The sequence below is a fragment of the Grampus griseus genome (genome assembly GCF_964374135.1).
Source record: "Grampus griseus genome assembly, chromosome: 9".
NCBI classification, from domain to species: Eukaryota; Metazoa; Chordata; class Mammalia; order Artiodactyla; family Delphinidae; genus Grampus; species Grampus griseus.
In genome coordinates, this window is record NC_139003.1 from 39,079,014 (window position 1) to 39,100,587 (window position 21,574).

Sequence of the window (21,574 nt, forward strand, 5' to 3'; positions counted from 1 at the left end):
CATCTCCCTGTGCTATGCAGCTTCTTCCCATTAGCTATCTACCTTACGTTTGGTAGTGTATATATGTCCATGCCTCTCTCTTGCTTTGGCACAGCTTACCCTTCCCCTCCCCATATCCTCCATTCTCTAGTAGGTCTGTGCCTTTATTCCTGTCTTACCCCTAGGTTCCTTTTTTTTTTTTTTTAGAAGATGTTGGGGGTAGGAGTTTATTAATTTATTTATTTTTGCTGTGTTGGGTCTTCGTTTCTGTGCGAGGGCTTTCTCTAGTTGTGACAAGTGGGGGCCACTCTTCATCGCGGTGCGCGGGCCTCTCACTATCACGGACAGCCTCTCTTGTTGCGGAGCACAGACTCCAGACGCGCAGGCTCAGTACTTGTGGCTCACGGACCCAGTTGCTCCGCGGCATGTGGGATCCTCCCGGACCAGGGCTCGAACCCGTGTCCCCTGCATTAGCAGGCAGATTCTCAACCACTGCACCACCAGGGAAGCCCCCCCTCGGTTCTTCATGACATTTTTTTTTCTTAAATTCCATATATATGTGTTAGCATACGGTATTTGTCTTTCTCTTTCTGACTTACTTCACTCAGAAATGCAAATCAAAACTACAGTGAGATATCATCTCACATCAGTCAGAATGGCCATCATCAAAAAACCTAGAAACAATAAATGCTGGAGAGGGTGTGGAGAAAAGGGAACCCTCTTGCACTGTTGGTGGGAATGTAAATTGATACAGCCACTGTGGAGAACAGTATGGAGGTTCCTTAAAAAACTACAAATAGAATTACCATATAACTCAGCAATCCCACTACTGGGCATATACCCTGAGAAAACCATAATTCAAAAAGAGTCATGTACCAAAATGTTCATTGCAGCTCTATTTACAATAGCCTGGAGATGGAAACAACCTAAGTGTCCATCATTGGATGAATGGGTAATACCATTTTTTTAAATTTCAAGTTCCCAGTAGGAATTGTAGCTGTCTCCTATTTTGTGGCTTAGTGCCAAAAGTTATTTTATTAGTCAAATGAAGTTAACACATTTTCATTTTAACTAAGGGCAATTTACTTCCTGCTGGTCATTTACAGTTTCCTCTCTTAATGACTGATTTAGTAAAATCTAAAGATTGCCCAAGGCTGCTACTCAGCAGGTCATTAACAAGTTGTAAATGAGAGGGACATTTAGACCATCACTTCAATCATACGTGTGTATCTATATTAAAAAAAAAAAACAACACTAAATTATGTTAGATAATGAGAACTCTTACCTGAAATACCTATTTTATTCCCAGTGGCATGATGCCCTATAGTCCAGATAACCTAAAGGATATTTTGGTAAGGAGTAAGACTTAAGATTGTATATTTTTTTGTTTTGCTTTGTTTTATTTGGTTCTTTATCACAAAGTGAATCCCATGTAATTATTACCCATATCAAGAGGACGAATAGCAAATGGCAGCCTCAGAGCCCATTCTTCATGTTGTCCTGTCTAAACCACTTAACCCTCCTTTCCCATCCTAAGGTAACCACTATCCTGATTTTACTGAAGTGCTTCCTGAGTTTTCTTCCTAAAGTAGGTTGGTTCTTTAGATACCAACTAAGTATATATGCCTGAGCACTTAAAAAACATAATTCAACAGACTAAATTTGAAGATCTAACTGCCTTTATTTAATGATTCGTGAATCGGGCAGCATCCCATCTTAACAAATAGAAAGGATTGCCAAGGAGCTGCACAAAATGAAAGGTTTTTATTGTTGGAAGGAGGTGGGAAAAAGAAACTTCTAGCAAAGAGTGGATTATTTCAGGCAAGGTCACCTTCCTTTGGGGGACAACAGGGGTCTATAAGGCAGATTAGCTCACTAGTGCTGAGCAGGTTATTCCAGACAGACTGGTTAAGATTACTTTCCAGGGAGAGGCTGAAACTGAAATTAGGTTAGGTATTAAGTCACCATTCCATTCGGTGACATGCACTTAGCACAAGTGACTCTCTTTGGACCTGTTATGTTTTTTTTAACAACACTGTAGTTGAGTTTCTCTTCATTCTGAACATTAAATGTATAGAATCACACAGTTTATATTTTTCGTCTGGCTTCTTTTGTTCAACATTGATTTTATGAGATTTAATTATGTTGCATGTTTGTTCGTTTTCATTGCTGAATATTATTACATTTTATTAAAAAATCTCTACCCATTTTAATATTGATGGAAAATTCAATTTATGCTGATTAAGCATATTGCTGCCATTGGACAATTCTTAGAGCATGTGTGCATGAATTGCAATGGGTTACATATCTAGGTGTGTAATTTTGGCTCTTAGAACATGTGCAGCTTCAACTATAATGCTAAACTTTTGTCATATACCAGTAGTTTATGTGAGCTCCTAATGCTATACATCCTTACCAGTATTCGACTTCCATCAGACTTTTAAATTTTACCCATTCTGGTGAGGTATCTTATTGTAGTTTGGGCATCTCACTGTTGTGGCCTCTCCCGTTGCGGAGCACAGGCTCCGGAAGCGCAGGCTGAGCGGCCATGGCTCATGGGCCCAGCCGCTCCGCGGCATGTGGGATCTTCCCGGGGCTCGAACCCACGTCCCCTACATCGGCTGGCAGACTCTCAACCACTGCGCCACCAGGGAAGCCCAATACTTACTTTATTGTATGTTTGTTTATGGTATATAGAAATGTATATGAGTTTTGTATATTGATCTGGTACCTAGCAACTTTTTAGGCCTTTGTAATCCTATTCATAGATTTTATTTTTCTTTAAAAAGTTTTATGAACATAATCATATTCTCTGAAAATAATGACTTTTTGTTTCTTGCATGAAAATCCTTATAAAATGTATTTCTGTATTTTGCATGCCTCAGTGGCAGGAAATAAAATGTTATAAAGGGGAACTAAGGGCAAAGTTTTATTTTTTCCCCAGAACGAATAACAAAATTTATATAATGCTTTTTATTCATCTATTGATATGATCTGACTGTTTTCTTCTCTATTTTGCTAAAATGTAAATTACTTTGGTTTTTACAAAACATTAAGACAATCTTGTATTCCTAGAGTCAAGAAAAGTTTTCCATGGTATTTTATCCTCTTCATGTATTGATTCAAAATACATGGTATTTCTATCCTATTCATAAATATTTTGTTTAGGAATTTTGCATTTAGTTATTTAATGAGTTTGGTTGTAATTTTACTTTCTTATATAAGCTTTTAAAATTTTTAGCATATAGATAATGCTGACCTCAAAATATAAAGATAAATTGTGGTTCGTGTATAAAATAAATATGTCTATGGCAGTTTTAAAGGAATAAGCTAAGATGTAGACAAATCTCCAAAATATACTGAAGAGTTAAAAAAAAGACTCAACACAGTATGATACAATTTTATAGTGTTTAGATACAAATAATCCAATTATGGAACATCTACTCGATATAAATATAAATATGTGATTAAAGTGTAAAATCATACATAGGAATGATAAACACTTACAGAGATGGTTACAACTAGGTAGAGATAAACAGACATGAGATTGGAGAGAGAGACCTCAATTTTATCTGCTTAATTTATGTTTGTGTTTAAAAAATATTTGAAGCAAATATGGCATAAAACTGAACAGTAGATACAGGGTTTTTGGTATATTTTTATATCTACATTTGAAATATTTTAAAGTAAAACAAGTTAAATAACAAAAAACAAAGTTAAAAAATAAAAATGAGCACTTCTTTTTATACAAGAGACTAAATTAAATGATATATGAAAAGCACCTCATTCAAAGGCCACCATATATTACCAAAGACATAATCACATGATGGTTCCCAATAATAATATTATTTTCACACGAATCCATAAGATAATGAAGAGCAGTAAATTAATATAAACATCTTTCCATATTTTCTCCTAAACTCCTAATGATATATTACTAAATTTATATGAATGATTGGTATAAAAGGTTTGAATACTTTGCTTCTTACTTAATCTAGGATTAATGAGGACTCATTCAATTGCAAGCTAATGGACTAAAATAGAACCTGCATATCAGTAAAATTACTGGATTATCTAATTGACTAATCCAGGGAAATTTTGGTTCTTAAACACAGCTTGGTCCAAGAGGTCAAATGACATCAGGAATCTGCTGTTTTCCTGCCTCAAGGTGGCTCCAGGATGCTCCACACTCACATGCTCCCTGTCTTAGTTTGGGCTGCTGTACCAAAGTACCATATACAGGGTAGCTTGTAAACAACAGACATTTCTTTCTCACAGTTCTGGAGCCTGGAAATCTGAGATCAGGGTGCCAGCATGGTCAGGTTCTGGTAAGAACTCTTTTCTGGGATGCAGACTCCTGACTTCTCTTCGTATCTTCACATAGCAGGGCAGAGAAAGGAAGCAACCTTTTTCCTGACTCTTATAAGGGCACTAATCCCATTCATGAGGGCTCTACTCTCACAACCTCATCTAATCCTAATTACCTCCGAAATGCTCCACCTCCTAATATAAATTGACTGATTTTTCTTGAAATAATAATCACTTGTAAATTTACTTATGTAATTTCTTAGGTAATCTGAATTTAAACATTTTAAAATGCTGTTTTAAAATACTCACTAATTCTATAATTAATTTCCTTTACTCAATCATTAATCTAATGGTTAATAACACAGATTTTTAAGGTCCATATACTAATAGGAGTTGTCCCTTTGGAAACGTGGCATATTTGCTTGCTATACACCTTTTCAAGTACTTTCTTATGCTCTGTGTCAAAATATTGAAAAATGTGTAACAGATGCATCATTGAAAATTCTTTAAATAAAAAACAAACAAATGCATTTAAATCACATCTAACTTTTTTATGATGCAACTGTGAATTAGGTCCTTCTTTTATTAGTAATTAAAGTGTGGAGCAAATGGTGTAGACTTTGGCAAAGAGTGATAATCTCTCCAAACTAACATGTTGTCAACTGTATTCATAAAATAAGGATCTATTCTCTTGATCAAGGGTACGTTTTAAAGGTTAGGAAGTGGGCTTCCCTGGTGTTGCGGTGGTTGAGAGTCTGCCTGCCGATGCAGGGGACACGGGTTCATGCTCTGGTCCTTGAAGATCCCACATGCCGCGGAGCGGCTGGGCGCGTGAGCCATGGCCGCTGAGGCTGCGTGTCCGGAGTCTGTGCTCTGCAACGGGAGAGACCACAACAGTGAGAGGCCTGCGTACAGCAAAAAAAAAAAAAAAAAGTCTATAAAACATAGTTCATGTTAATGAAAAGAGTAAAAATAGAAAACTTAAAGTAGATGATAAACAACCAAAGTAACACTTATGACAACAATTAAAAATGGATTAAATTTCCCTATTAAAATTCAAAGACTGTCTGAATGGATCAAGAATACAATCAAACTTCATGCTCTTTTAGAAGTGGTAAACCTAAAGCTGTGTGAACAAAATGGATTTAAAAATATATGTGTGTGTCTCTGTGTGTGTGTATAATGCCAAATGTAGAGTGGTTTATTATATGTATATTTAATTTTATATCATACAAGCATCACAGTCTTTCAAGTTCCTATTATAGTTTTTTAAGAATCAAACAACATTCAGGGTATTATTACTAATAGTTTGCTTAGTGCACAAATCATTAGGTACAGGTACTACAGCAACAACAAAATAAAATTAGATATTATCCATAAATATTTATTGATAAAAGATCAAAATGTTGGATGTGGCTAACACCTAACACGTGTTTACATGTAATAACAAGAGAGCAGATCAAATCAGGGCACAATATCCGACATGAGGGATCTGACAGGAGGAGAACAAGCATCCATTTTACCACATTTCTGAAACAATTTTAGCAAAATGTTAAAGATAAAATATTCTATTTTTACCAGCATCCTGAATTTAGGAAGAGTATAAAACTTAATCATTTGTTTTCTTTTGCTCTTATAAGCTTTAAATAATATTTGAATAAAAGGAGCAAATTTTTTAAAAAGAAAGTGTTGATTGTATGGTGTTCACTGTAGATAGTGTTGGTGTTTTCAAATAATAAGGATAAATAAATTCATTAAATCAAGATCAATTAGTTTTAGAAGGGTATATAACTTATTAGATTTACATAAGTATTTTCCACTTAGAGTTAATTAATGTCATTAATATTATAAAAAGAATGTCAAAAATTAATACAATATCAAATATAAATTCATATTATTGTCAAGCTTAAATTAAAACATCTTATTGCTATTTTAATACATTTTATATTTGAGTCATTTTTGATACTACTTTCCGAGTTAATAAATGAAAGTTTCTTAGTAACCTATTCTTGAACTGAGGTTGCTTGTCCATCCATATTTGAAGTAACCTTTCTTCAATAATGGGAGGAACGCCATTCATCTTCCTCCCCAATAAAGATTTACATAAAACCTTTTTTTTTTTTTTTGCATTTTTTTCCCCTGTAACAGCTGTGCCTTCTCCTCAAATACCCCATAGGAATAGTTTTAGCATGGTAAGAACAAACATCCTGCTGTGTTGTATTACTTTCATATACTATTTACAACACAAGCTGCAAGATCTACTTGGTCTCACACTTTACAGGTGAAAAATAAAATAGGTTCAAAATAAACATTTTATGTTCTTATTCTAAGGAAAAATGGTGGGGGCTGAGTCACTGGAGCTAAAATAAACAGAGTACTAGGAGAAGGGTCTTTTGAAGCTGTTATCCATTTCTAATACACTATGTTGCAGAGGAGTTTAGGAGAGAAAAGTTTTGTATAATAAATAGGCAAACGGAAACAGTTTTAGTTCTTAAAAGAGGTTTAAATGAAGAACAGAGATGATGATGATAAAGCATAGTTTGTAACTCTGTAAGTCCTCAGGTGTGGAACATTTTCGAAGTAACTGCATATTAATTTGATAACGTTTTCAGAATATTTAAATTTCATGCAAATATGATAAAGGAAATATTTTGCTTTCATAATAAAATGCCTTTACCTCCTTCAAATTACTACCATCATTTCATTTAAAGATATTTTTAAAGTTCTCCCACATTATAATGCACAATAAATTATGTGATATTCATTCTAGTAATTATCTGTTGTTTATGTCTAGGAAAATATGTTTATTACTTATGATTCATTATCTTCACTATACTTATTGAAATTATTAATTTTATATCTCTAGCTCTGTTTTGAAATTACCATTTTTTTCCTGAGAAGAAATTTTACCTGGGATGGCATATAAAAATATTCTTCTCATATACTCATTAAATTGTAACAGAGTAATTATGTTTCCATTATTTTCTTGAAATTAGATGGTGGAAGAGGATGTGTTGTTACATTATAACATTCTTGATGTAAATCATGAATTATCTTTTATTAAGGACCAGGTATAAAATAATATTTTCAGACCTTGATACAGATTTGGAAATGATACAAATTGTAATCAGTAGAAAGAGCAAGATAATATAGTAGTAAACTTGCGCATTTACAGTATAAAACATTGTCCATTTTAGATAAACATGATTCACTAGTAGTATTTTTGCACATAATCACTAATACATTTATGCATTTTATGCATTAGTTTACACAGTAATTTGTAAAAAGTTCTGTTGTAGATTTCTAAGATAGTTAAAAGAAAGCCTCTGAATGTGAGTTAAGTAATAATATACTGTTGTCCATGACATCTTGACAATAGTCAGCTGTCTAAAAAACTTATATATTGGTCCACTCCAGGAGAATATGTAGGGGAAAAAAATGAGATGAATAGGAATAATTATTTACACATATGAAAAGAAAATTTTCTTGGCAAAGACCACGGAATTTTATAAGGAGAATGCATGAAACTCAGGTCTATGAATAACATTAACCCATTTATCATCAGAAAGCATTGTAGATTTATGTTTTATTTCATAATCTTTTTGTTAGCTCTATTTTCTTTGTTTTATTTCTTCAGTAAAGTCTTTTTGATGATTTTTTCATAAAATCACTCTGCTTTCTCTAAACTAGTGGGGAAAAGGAGGGAGACGTTTTTAATCATGGTTAAGTCTGGAAAGTAGAGGGAAGAATTAGCCCTAAAAATCAGAGATCAGAGTCATGAGGATGCTGAAGACCTGCTGGTGGGGACCACTGTTTCTCCACGAATTCTTTTTGCCAGTTCATTGAGAATATGTGAGGTGTGTGTGAGGGAGAATACTCATGATTTCTTCCCCTTCCTTCTTGAAGATTTGGTGACTGATCTGGACTCCAATCCTGGTCACAATATTTACTAAATTCAGGCACAATTTTAATTTTGTTTAAATTCACAATTTCATTCTTATCTCAAGACTGCTTGAAACATATAATGTATATTATTCTAATTTTACATATTAAAAGCTTTAGATTTCAATGCATAAGTAATTTTTACAAAATAATAAAGCACACTGAGATCTGATTGTCTTCAAGGCAATATGTTGGTCTATTTCCGGTCATTGCATTGATTGAAAAATATCCTACAGTTCATATTTCTTTAACTCCTACTGCTCTTTTAATCAAGCAATTTAAATAAGTACATTTTTATTACATCCAAGATGCTTAGAAAAGTAAATTTTAATATACATGATTCAGAATAATTCTGTATGTAACCTTATAATTAATTGTGAAAATAATTTTAATTTAAGGATTAAATTTTAAATGAACGTCAAATTAACTCATCTATAATGTATGTGCCAGAACTTCCAGAGTATCGATTTCCAACAGAATTTATTATGTTTTGTAATTTAACCCCAAAAGGGATTTGCCTCCTCAAAATTCTTCGCAACAGCTCAGTGAGATTATTTTCGGAATAAATAGTAACTAGTCCTATTATTTATTCCAAATAAAAATTGCTTCTAGTGATTTGGCCAATGATTTTAGAAAAACCTAAAGATTACACTTCTAAAAGTGAATTAAGCTCCTGCATTAGTTTATAAAACACTGAGGAGTTTGGCATTACCAATTTAACCATTTCTACACTACTAGAAATGTATTTAATTTCTTAATTATTTATTTTATAAACTAATTTCTATAAAAACAGTGCGAAATTTGGAGTTTTGAGGACTAAAATGGAATATTTTAACACGTGATCTGGGATCGTAGTATAAGTTGATGAATGAAAAATGAAGGGATAGAGGAGATTCATTTGTTCATCCAAGAATTATTTTTTTAGTATGGTCTATGAACAAGAATTTATACTAGTCTTTGGAGATGTATAGACTCCAGGCCTCAAGAAACTGGCAGTCTAATGAGTAGAAAGTAAACCAATAATTAAAATGAGTCATGGCAATAAATTTAAAGTATTTAAATCCATCATTAAAATAGAAAAACAACACCAAAATTTAGACAGACACTGCTTCCACAAAATCTCAAATAATTAGGTAAATACAGGATAAAATATACACCCGCTACAGGCCTTTAAAGAAAACAGAAAGCAAAATATAAATATGAATCTAAGGACTTCCCTGGTGGTGCAGTGCTTAAGAATCCACCTGCCAGTGCAGGGCACACGGGTTCGATCCCTAGTCCGGGAAGTTCCTACATGCTGTGGAGCAACTAAGCCCGTGTGCCACAACTACTGAAGCCCACATGCCTAGAATCCATGCTCCACAACAAGAGAAGCCACCTCAATGAGAAACCTGCGCACCACAACAAGAGTAGCCGCCGCTCGCCACAACTAGAGAAAGTTTGCACACAGCAACAAAGACCCAACGCAGCCAAAAATACATAAATAAGTAAATTAAGAAATATATACATGAATCTAGGTAGACTCTGAAGTAACTCTACTAAATGAAGTTTTTATTATTTGAGAAACAAAATTTATAATAAGCCATAATTGTATGTCATTAACATGTATAAATGAATCATTGAACTCTTAGGAAAGATTAACAATTTTAACATGGCTTTCTCAGTATTTCACTATTAAGTAGAAAAATAAATGAGATAGCTGAATTAAGTAATTATTAATGATTATATGGTAATTATATGTCCAAATTTTCACCTTCCAGTGAAAAGATAAAGCTTTTTATAGTGTCCATTAAGCATTTACAGTAGATGGTTACATGAGTGACCTTAGAGAAATTCAGTAAACTAAAAATCAGAAACTCTGAAACAAAGCTTTTGGGAAACAAATGAAGATGAGCAATCAAATTAAACATTGAAAATCATGAGTTATGAAAGCAGTAAAACAATAAAATAAATAAGTCACTCCAAGGGCCAAGTCCTTGTAAAATAATGTAATTGTCAAATAATATTCAAAAGTCAAAGAAAAAGGAGATAACATGAGTACATATAATTTGAAGGTAGAATAGATATTATTATCGGAAAATACTGTGTGCAATTCTGAAACAAAACAAAACAAAAAATCAGGACATAATGTTTCCATGAGAAAAAGAAAAGGTCAAAAGGGTTAAAAATAGAAAACATAAGTTACCTAGTACAACTGAAAGAAAAATTTAAAGCTATCAAATTCAAACTGTTATTCAAACTCTGAAATAATAGATTGATAATTTGAATTATCAAATTCAAACTATTCAGACTCTGAAAAAGACTATTTCAGAGTTTCATTCATGAGCACTTTTATTTTTTCAGCTCCTCAGAAATAGCTTCCTTACATACTTACAATATTATTACACTGAAAATAATCTTATTTAAAAAAATAGCATACAAAAACATTGGAATAAAATTAAAACAAAATGTACATTGATTTTGCAGAAAAAAGAATAAATAAAATTTTAATAAGAATTAGAAGAATTTAAAAATGTAAAAACCAATTCATGTGGTTTAATTCAATATTGATACTATTTTTTTCAAATTACTGCATATAATCAAAGCTATTCCAACTTTAATAATTTTAAAAAATATTTTAAAGCTTAAAAGAATTTCTTTTGAAAAATAAAAAAGTGCATTTGCATAGATGTAAGTAAATGCTGTGTATGCCATAATAAATGTTAGCTAATCAGAAAGCTCAAAATAAAAAATATAGCCATTGAAGACATAGCAGTTTCACACTACTAATAGAAAGTGGTGGCACTATATTTACAGTGAGGGAAATATTGATAAAATGTTAAACAATATCAATTTGCATAACAAGGTGGATAGTATAGTAATATGTTATTGCACTTTGTATGCATGTGTGTGAATGTGTTTACATCTGTGCGACGTTGTACTGAGTGGGTCATTTCCTATTGGCCCTCAAATGATGGCTAGGGTCAGATACTTTCTTGGGCTTACTAAGAGGAAAGAGAAAAAAAACAAACTCTGAAAATGCATCTCCGCTCAAAAATCTTCCCCTGCACCCTTCCCAGGAGAGGACCGGGAAGAAGAGAGAGCAGGAGGGACCAGGGCATTATGGGAAAGGTAGTGTTAGTGATGATAAGTGTTAGGAGTGAGAGGTAACGTCCTTCCCTCTCAGCAGGGGAGGGGGTTTGAGTCCCACTTCACTCAAAACCAAATGAATGGGTAGCTCTAAGAAACTGTCTGGTAGATACTGAGAGTGGTTTTCTAGAAGGAGATGAGCATCTTCTTTCCCACTGAAACTCAGGCTTCTCTGTTGCAACTGAAACAGTGAAATGTGGTGACAAAGTTTTTGCAAAAACTGGGCCTGTGTTTCTGGAGTTTGGAAGAAAGTATGAATTTTGAGGCTGAAGACAATATCTTGTGTGAGGTTCCTGAAGGTAGAGGCTTTTGAGAGTAGCCAGCAATAGGCTGGAAAAGATCTTTGGGATAGTATGCCTGAGATGAGGGCAGCAGACACCCATGCCAATCTCTGCAATTCTTGGAGAATAAAAAGGGTCTCATAAAGGAGTATAGAGCCCAGCGTAGGGGTAAGAGCTGTTGGTGCCCAGGGAAGTCATGCCCTGGACAGAGGCTAGGGTGCTGATCAGGGCCCAAAAGGGAGATGGGTTTTTCTCCCTCAGGTGTTTCTGTATGACTGGGAGTGAAGCTATTGATACAATCTACCTCAAGAAATCATACACATTGTAAACTCAGAAATCACACACCAGTGGAGGCCACCAGAATTACATAAGATATTAGAATCTTAAAATGTACTGAATACTGAGTTCAATTTTAATAAACAAAAGTAGGGAATTTAAGGGAAGAGATAGTTGAGAGAGAAGAATAAAACATACTGTTTCTGAAGATAGAAGCCATAAAACTAAAAGTCATTATGTTGATTATTGAATGAATTGTGACTCCTCAATAAGCAGGTTATGTATAGGTAGCATAATCGTATGTCTACATGTTCATGGAAAATATTCTGGCAAGTTACAAACTAAATTGTTAATGGTGGCTGGTTATCTCTAGGAAGCAAGATTAAAGAAGGTGGTATTGTAAAGGAAAATGTATTTTCAGATTGTAAGACTGTTTTTTAGAGATTTTTAATAACAAAAAATATATTAATTTTACAATTGCAGATTAATTGAAAACAACTTTACAAATTCAGTTGCATAACATTCAAAAAGAACATATGCCTATGAATGAAATGGAATAAGTTCTGTCCTGCTTTTCAGAAATAGTTGGGTTTCTTTACATTTAAGTAAGCACTAATGTAGTAGAAAGGGAATAATTCCACTAATTAAAACTGGTAGAGTATTAGCTAATACTTAAGCTAATACTTAAAAAGCTAACAGCTTCTATTGTTTGTTAAGGACAAGAATTTTTGCTTATTATTGCCTTGTCATGAACAGCTACTTCTCAATTACATGTGATAATGAGAGACAAAAATTGCATGGGTAATTTAAAGCCACAATAATACCCTAATGTAATTTTAGATAGTATTTTCCATCTTTCCCTCTTTATAAGCTCTTGACAGTACTACTAGCAATTGCAGGTACTAACTGGTTCAGGTTTTATAGCTTCTCTGTCATCTTCCTCCCACACTTTGATGAACCTATTGACTTGAAGTGAAATGATTGAAAAGTAGTCATAGACAGAAAAAAAAAAAAAAGGAGAAGAAGCAGGGAGACTCTGTGAATCCAGTACCATATAGTCAGGCTATGAAACCCAAAAGTTAAATGTAAAATATTAATTATCCTGAATTTATGTGACTATTTCTCAAACATAATGGTATGCATATGTCAATAGCTCACATTTTATTACTAAGGCGGTTCTCTAATTACAGCTTCTCAGATCTCTGTTGTCAATTATGGTATTAAGCTGCATGGGGATGTTTTAATGATGGCAAACTTGATAAATGGACACTTTTTATTGTTGTCTATTTCTTCCATCAGTTCGGTTATATCAATTCCAACCCATGTAAAATCAACCATGGGTTGTTAAAATGGCTTTTTGAGTGAGTAACATATTCAGTGAAATGAAACTGTGTCACCATAATTGTCTCTTAGCACTAGGACAGTCTTTTCTAGTGGTGGCAGCTTCTCTCTCCGTCTGTCTCTTATTCTGTTGACTAACTAGGCTTAAAGATAAAGACTACCTCACCTACCCGCACTGGCTTCTCTTCATAACCTCTCAGTGCTCGCTTTTATTCCCTGTCCTTTCTCATTCTCTTTCAATCGTGTATTAGAAACATGAGTTGTGCTAGTTTTCATTTTCTTCACTTCTCCATAGGAATATAGTTAGGTTTCCCCCTTTGGCTCTCCTTGGAGCATTTAAAAAGGCTACTCTTCTCCATTTATTAAGCTTTAAAAAAAATTCTAGCCAACTAATTCTTATTCAACTCTCCAGTAAGGTTTTGGTTCCCTTCACTGCAGCCAACTGCCATTTTCAAAGATTATACTCTTGTCAGGATTAACGCAAACATCTTACCTTTAGTTATTAATGGAACTAAAGTTTAAAATATTGCTTTCCTCTTATTTCTTTTTCTGTTTTCAAAATCTCAACCCCGACCTGAATTCATTTCTTATCACTTCTGTCTGAATGATAGTATTGCTTTGGTTCAAGGGTCCAATATATTACATTAAAATACCCTTCTTTACCCAACTACCTTGGGCTTATAAAAGAGGAAGTCACTTCAAAAAATTATTGATATTTAAGGAATACCTCTCACCAGTTCTATAAATCGCAAAATAAAATATTCTGATAAATTCCAGTTTCCAGGAAGAGTCATCATCCTAACACTACAGTCCTTTTAAAATTTGTTTTGTTTTACTTTTAATGACCTCTCCTGACCACCTGATGTATGAAACAAAAAAGAGATAACTCTCCAGCAGCATATTTTGGCTAAATAAAAATTGTTGTAGCCAATATGTTGAAATGTACAGCCTGTGGATGTAAATAAAACACAATTTTATTTTTTAATTTTATTCAGTGAGGAAGCTTGTTTTTTCTCCCACTGGATGAAAATGTGTGCTGAATCTAGTGTGACAGACGGTTCTAGATTTATCTCAAGTTATAAAACATAGTCTCAATTTAGCGATTAGAAGCATTTAGTGTAAGATATTAATCAATATTTCTAACTTCATTCAAAGCATGACAATAGCACTTTTACACACACAGAAAAAAAAATAACAGTCACACACACAAAAAAACCTCTTAAAAAATCTGTTGCCTCTCTAAACCTGATACATTTTTTATGCTCTTGCTTGAGGGGTTCCTGAGAATCTTGGCTCCGAATCTTTTTTCATTTTCTTTGTAATATTGATATGCCGCCTTCTGTGGCAATTGTTGCTTCTTGGTGCCTAAGCTGAAATTCCAATTTTGACGTCCTCTTTCACTGACACTTTAATGGCTCAGAAGAATTCCTTCACCAGTGAGTGTGTACTGGTAATATCTCAAATATCAAGAGAAACTTTCTAAAATACATAAAGATATAACTCACGTCAACTTAGCAGAAGAGTTAAGTGGCTTGTGCAAGACAATGTAAACATTAATTCAGATATGCTAAATACTTCACAGGTTGTCCAAAGTTATATTAGCCTCAGATTCAAAAGATGAAAACTACATACTTGGCATGAGAATAGTCTGTCAACAGGAACAAACCTATTCAGATGTTGGGAGAAATAAATCCAGATATATGGTTTCTGATATTTCAAATATTCAATGAAAATTTCTTAAGAAAATTAGTAGAGAGCTTGAGTATCTAAATTGAGCAAAGTGTCCTCAAAACAGTCACAAATTCTACGTGAACTACACTGATTATAACGATACAAAACTCAACGAGCCTTCTTAACCTGAAGTTCAGAAAAAATATAAAACAAATAATACATCCCTAAGGTCAAAATAAAAAACAATGTAGATCTGTTGAAGGTTAAACAAGGTTTGCCTTATAACAAAAATTTAGCAATCAAAAACTCAGAAGTTTACTAACAAAAGACTTTTTACCAAAGAACTACATAGATAAGTCCAATTGGACCCAGATATCTATTTTCAGACATAAAAATGAAGAGAGTAACAATTTTCCAATTGTTACTGAAGCTTCATAATGTTGACAGTTGATAATTTGGTATGTCAATATATCAATATGAGATTGAGAGATTTTTTTAATGAATGAGCTTGTTGTAGCTAGGATCTTTTGAGGTTGAAGAAAACAAAAGTTCCACTCAATGAGAGGTAGGACGGTGTGTGTTTTCAAATATAAAGAGAATCTCATGGAACCCAAGGGGAGAAAGTATGTTTAGGCTTTAAATGAATTGGAATTGAAGGACAGCAATTCTGGCCTGACCAAAGAGCTATATAACCACTCCAATTTCTGATTTTCTTTTCATATGTATGCCATTCTCTTTGCTCATCTGTTTTCTTTTTTGTTCGCACATGGACTGCTATAATTACTGGGACCAGCATTAAACTTTTGTGCCTCTGCTGAGAGTTTATACATTGGTCATTCATCTCTCTTGTAAACTATCTGCTAGGTTCACCCCAGCCCATTTGGTCCAATCTGCTGTTGACAAGGAGACGCGGAGTTTTCTGATACTTACGGTTTCCCCTTCTAGAAATATGCCTATTATTGGCTTGATTTTGAATTGAGACATAGTAGTGTTCTCTCAGTTGTCATGCTGTTAGATTTGAAGGATCTTAAAATTTATTCACTTTATGCAACAGTCCAAGGATAACAGTTTCACAAATGCACATTAAGGAATGGAACCAAAAGACTACTACTGGTTTTTACCAATATCCCTCTCTGTTCTTCTCTGGAATAGCTCTGGTTTTAAATAGTACGTTACCTCTCACTCAAGTAGAGTTGACAAAGAGAATTGCCCCAGTGCTGTCTGGACAAAAGAATTAGACTTTCTTTATCCTAAAAGTATTGTTCATGTAAAATAGTTTTTCTAGAACTAACTGAAGATATGAAAGAGCAGTCTTGATATGGTGTTGTATTTTTGCCCAAATCTAACACTTACGATTCTCCTCTTGGAGTTAAATTGATATGGAAATGAGAAACTGCATATTAGAGTCTTTACCACAATATCTGTCTCATAATAGGTATTCAGAAGATGTAATTTGAATTAATATGAATCTGTATAACCTTGGATATATTTCACCATCTCTTCAAACCTCAGTCTCTTAAATTATTTCTCCACATGCCCAATGCCAAGCATGTTCTGTCTTCTTGCTGTCAATATCTGTGTTTTTCCCTATAGGGTATGCTGGAATTTGCATACACAATTTAATTTAGCTTCAAACAATTCCTCTCTCTGGACTACATTGGAAAAAGCTGAACTACTGGGAGAATGACTAGGGAATTTATAAGTATTGGGTCACTGAGCCAAAACCTCTCCCATACTCTCTTGTGCCTACTTTCCTAGCACCATGAACTTTCACACAGTAGAGAAAAACCTGTTTCCTGGGTTCATGGCTTTCTCCTCTGGCACTCCCCTTCACTCAGTTATTAATAATTGACACTTTAGGTTTTGCAACTCCCCAATAATATCCAAAGCATGGATTTGTGGCATTCATAAAAATTATATTTAAGAGAATTTTATCAACTTAGGTTTCATTAGATTCATTTGTGCCAATATGAAGACTGAGTTGCTGCTTCTAGGAACATATCTCCTCTCAAAGGGTTGACATATTGTTATAAACAAAACAAACATATCAGGCCATTAGGATTTTAGGCTTAACAGACCAGTATTAATTTATGATATTCTTGCCCTCTTCTGGGGGGAGTAAAGTTTCCATTATCCAGAAAGTCTTCAAGGAAATATATTTATTTACCTCTACACTCACTGATTCTGCCTGAGAATTCACACACACAGACACACACAAACAAAACTACATTAATTGGTTTATTATTTCAACAAATATTTGAGTTCCTTGGAAGACTGAGGAAAGAAAAGACATGTAAACAAATCATGGCAAGACAGAATAATATGTGCTAGAATAGAGTTTGTACTTGACAATAACTGGGAGTATGATGGATAAAGAGAAAGGTTCTATCCAAAAGCTTCTGACTTGAATATATAACAAGCAAGTTAGGTTATTCACAAGTACATAAGGATCTGCTTTTTTTTTTTTTTTTTTTTTTTTTTTTTTTTTTTGCGGTACGCGGGGCTCTCACTGTTGTGGCCTCTCCCGTTGCGGAGCACAGGCTCCGGACGCGCAGGCTCAGCGGCCATGGCTCAAGGGACCAGCCGCTCCGCGGCATGTGGGATCTTCCCTGACCAGGGCACGAACCCGTGTCCCCTGCATCGGCAGGCGGACTCTCAACCACTGCGCCACCAGGGAAGCCCAAGGATCTGCTTTTTTTAAAAAAATTATCTCTGCATGCTTTGGTAGCATTTGTATTTTTTTAAACTCGTTAATTAATTAATTAATTAATTTATTTATTTATTTTTGGCTGCATTGGGTCTTCGTTGCTGTGCCCAGGCTTTCTCTAGTTGCGGCGAGTGGGGGCTACTCTTTGTTGCAGTGTGCGGCCTTCTTATTGCAGTGGCTTCTCTTCTTGCGGAACACAGGCTCTAGGCACGCAGGCTTCAGCAGTTGTGGTACACGGGCTCAGTAGTTGTGGCTCGTGGGCTCTAGAGCGCAGGCTCTTTAGTTGTGGCGCACGGGTTTAGTTGCTCCACGGCATGTTGGATCTTCCTGGACCAGGGATCAAACCCATGTCTCCTGCATTGGCAGGCAGATTCTTAACCACTGTGCCACCAGGGAAGTCCCAAGGATCTGCTTTAATTACTCCAAATCCCTGAGTAATAATCAATCATCAATTAAGTATTTATTATCTCCTGCATGCCTAGCATGGTTTTACAAACTACTGAAAATATAAAATAACTTTAAAGCATGATGTCTGTTCAAAAAAGTGTTTATATAGTCCAGCATATTTAGCAAATTACTCTATAGGTAGATCAATTGAGAGCAAGTATTTCTCTAATTCAGCTGCCCTGGTTAAATTTCTTTGCTTAGGAAATGATTCCAGTAGGACCATAGTTTGATGATTCCAATTTGAACATACCAGTTATCTTACTGCCAGATATCTTGGCCATGCTACCCTTGTGAAATTGTCCCTTTAACCTCACAAATGCTTTTAAGCCAAAGAAAAACTGAAAGAGGGCCAATAATCCAACTAAAAATACTCTGGGAACCCTGGAGCAACCACTTACTTTGCCTGGAAAGGGGCACAAAGGGTCTTGATCTGCTGAGGTCAGTAACTTTAAAAGATATTCCAGAAATTAAAAAAAAATACCTAGAATTTAAAATTGAGATGAGATACTTTGTCTGCTCTTAACAATCTATAATGACATTTTTCTTTGTAATGATAACACGTTATTAATGCTAATATGTCTAAGTGCTGACAGTGACCAAAAACTGTTATAAATATTTTACATTCTAATTCTAATCCTCATATCTACCCTGTGAGTTCCCTACAATTCATATTATTATACCCATTGTAAAGATGGGATTTCTGAATCATGGGGAAGTTAAGTAACTTATCATGTATCACACTATAGTAGGTGATGGAGCCAAAGGTTATGACCTCAGGCTGCCTGCAACATTGTCAACCCAGTACTAACCTGCAAAACTAGCCAAATTAATATGGTTCTTGTTACGGAAGGGCAATATAAACACAAATTAGTAAGGACAGAGGAACAGAGTGGAATACACAGAAAGATATCAGTAGAATTTAGAGAAAGCTGAGTGAGAATTGCAGAACAAATGAGAGGAAAGACATTTCTGCCCCTTCACTAATCCTAGGGTATGTAGATTTGGAAATTTATATCAGAGACCCACAGTACTTTTTCTGTAGGAATAATGAAAGCAGTCATAGCAATATTGCCTACTAACTTTTGAGGGCTTACTGTATTCCAGACTCTGGGAATTAGCAGGTGTCCAAATATTTCAGCATCATGCTTTTGAAAGATCTGGTGGAAACTAGATTATAGAAAGGCCAGAATGAAGCAAGAAACACATGAAGACATTTTCATTATTAAGAGCAGAATGAATGATAGCATGGAGTAGGAGATAACAGTTGAAGTAGAGGGAAGTGAACAGACTTGAGAAATGGCTAGGAGATAAAATGGAAAATATTTGAATGGATTAGATACAGTTCCCCGTGAGAAAGAAAGAGAAAAGACAACCTTCCATGATTATGTCTTGAGTAGCTGTGTAGATGATGGTGCTGCTTCATGTTTTGGATATGTTAGTGTGAGGTTTTATGAGAAAGCTAAATGAGGAATCAAAAGACAATTGGTATGTGGATCCCAAGCTCAGAATCCTCTTCTGGATTACACATTTAAAATTCATCATTATTTAAATGGTATTTGACACCAAGAGAGTAGATCAGACCACCAAAGGAGAAGATGTGAATAGAGTAAGAAGAGCACATATAATTTCACTTCATCTTTAAAGTAATCTACGAGGTAGATTTATTAAACCCATTTTGCAGTTAGTAAACTGAAGCTCAGAGTTCAATGAGATAGTAAGTGATTAATCTGGGACTCAACCCCATATGTGTTTGATTCTAAAGCTTATACTTGCATCCATAAACTAGATTATAATCAAGTAGTTATATTTATGATTGTTAACTTATATAGTGTAACATGTATCTAGTTCTTTTGTGCTAAATAGTTTATAGTCGGTTACACTTGAATAAAAAGTCAGGTTTTATTATAGTTAAATATTTGAGCTGAAAAGTTCTACCTATTTCAGTCAAATTACTTTAAAAGGATTTATTTCATCTCTGTGTGCTGCACTCTGCGTATTGAGCACAAAATACAACCAATTCTCTGCTTAAATTAAAAAGAAAGAAAAACTCTTTATGGAGGTCATCACATAATTGGAAGAAATAGGTAACTTTTATAAAGTAATAGTGAACAAACTTGATAACAAGTGACCAAGATGGTCTTAATGTTCCCCTCAACGTGACTAAACTTTAGCGAGGTTTCCTCCTGATTCTAGGTCCCTAACCCACCTTCTCTTAAAGGATTTACATTGGAAAACTTGCAATTGTGAATTCTTTCTCTGCCCTTTTGAAATATTTGTCAGTGTTCTCCCAGCCTTCTGCAAGTGTTACAACCCAGGAAATGTTTTTTTCAGGAAACTGAGAACCTTATCTTTGAAATGTAAACATTGACAGAGAGACACCCCATTTCCTAGTCTCTGTGGAAGGGTCGGAGCCTAACTTCCATGAATACTGATTAGCTGACATAGATGACCTAATCACAGTTAATACATCTGCAAACTCAGAAATAACTCAATGCGCTTGCTGTACACATCCCAAATCCCATTGATCAACCTGCCTCCTCTCCCCAGTGCCTTCCAGTACTTTTCCATAGCTCTGGAAGATGTTCTGTGCCTTGTACTATGTTTAGCAGCATACTTGATCTCTACCCACTAGATGCATGTAGTACTCCCTCAGTTATGAAAACCAAAACTGTGTTCAGACATCACCAAGAGTCCCTTGGGGGGCAAAATTACCCTGTTTGAGAACAACTGGAATAGACTGAAATAACGTCTTTGTATGTAGTTATGTTTCCTCCAACTGTTTTGATTTCCATATTGAACTTTTTGCATCCCCACAAAGCTTAACAGTCCTACAAATGATCTAATTTTATAAGTAGTATACAAACCCATGGCATACATACATGTGAAATGAAACAATTACATACTGAAGTTTATTAACCAGCCGGCACAGTCAAGAAAGCTAGAGCCCCCAGTTATTCCATTCACACATCACTGTGCTCATGAAATCAGGTGACTGGGTCAATTGAATGTATTCACCAGCAGAGTATGAGTTGATTCGGTTGTTGGGCCCACAGAGTCAGAAATAGTCTCAAACTTGAGAACTTACCTGAAAATATGTGTGTATGTTTGTAGAAATGAGTTTATAGTTGTCAAAACTCTTCAAATTTTTCTTTCATAGATATTTGCAATCACTTTTTTCTAGTCACTTAGTTTTACTTTTGAGGTATTCAGGCTCAGCTCTTATCAGGTGTAGGCTTATCTTATTCCCTAAGGATGCTTTCTTTCAAATTAGACAGCTTAGTGTAGAGAGCTTCCTAAAAATGATTTAACTTTGCCTACCATCTTTGTTTACCAGGATGGTTTAGAAAAATCTCAATACCAAAAAGCTTTTCTCTGCTATTATTTCATCTTCTTGCCCAGAAATATTGGTTTAAAATTCAGTTACTCTTTATCAGATAAACAAAACTTAATATATCTACAAAAGAGTTTCTGTATTGCTTTAATAAACTTATGT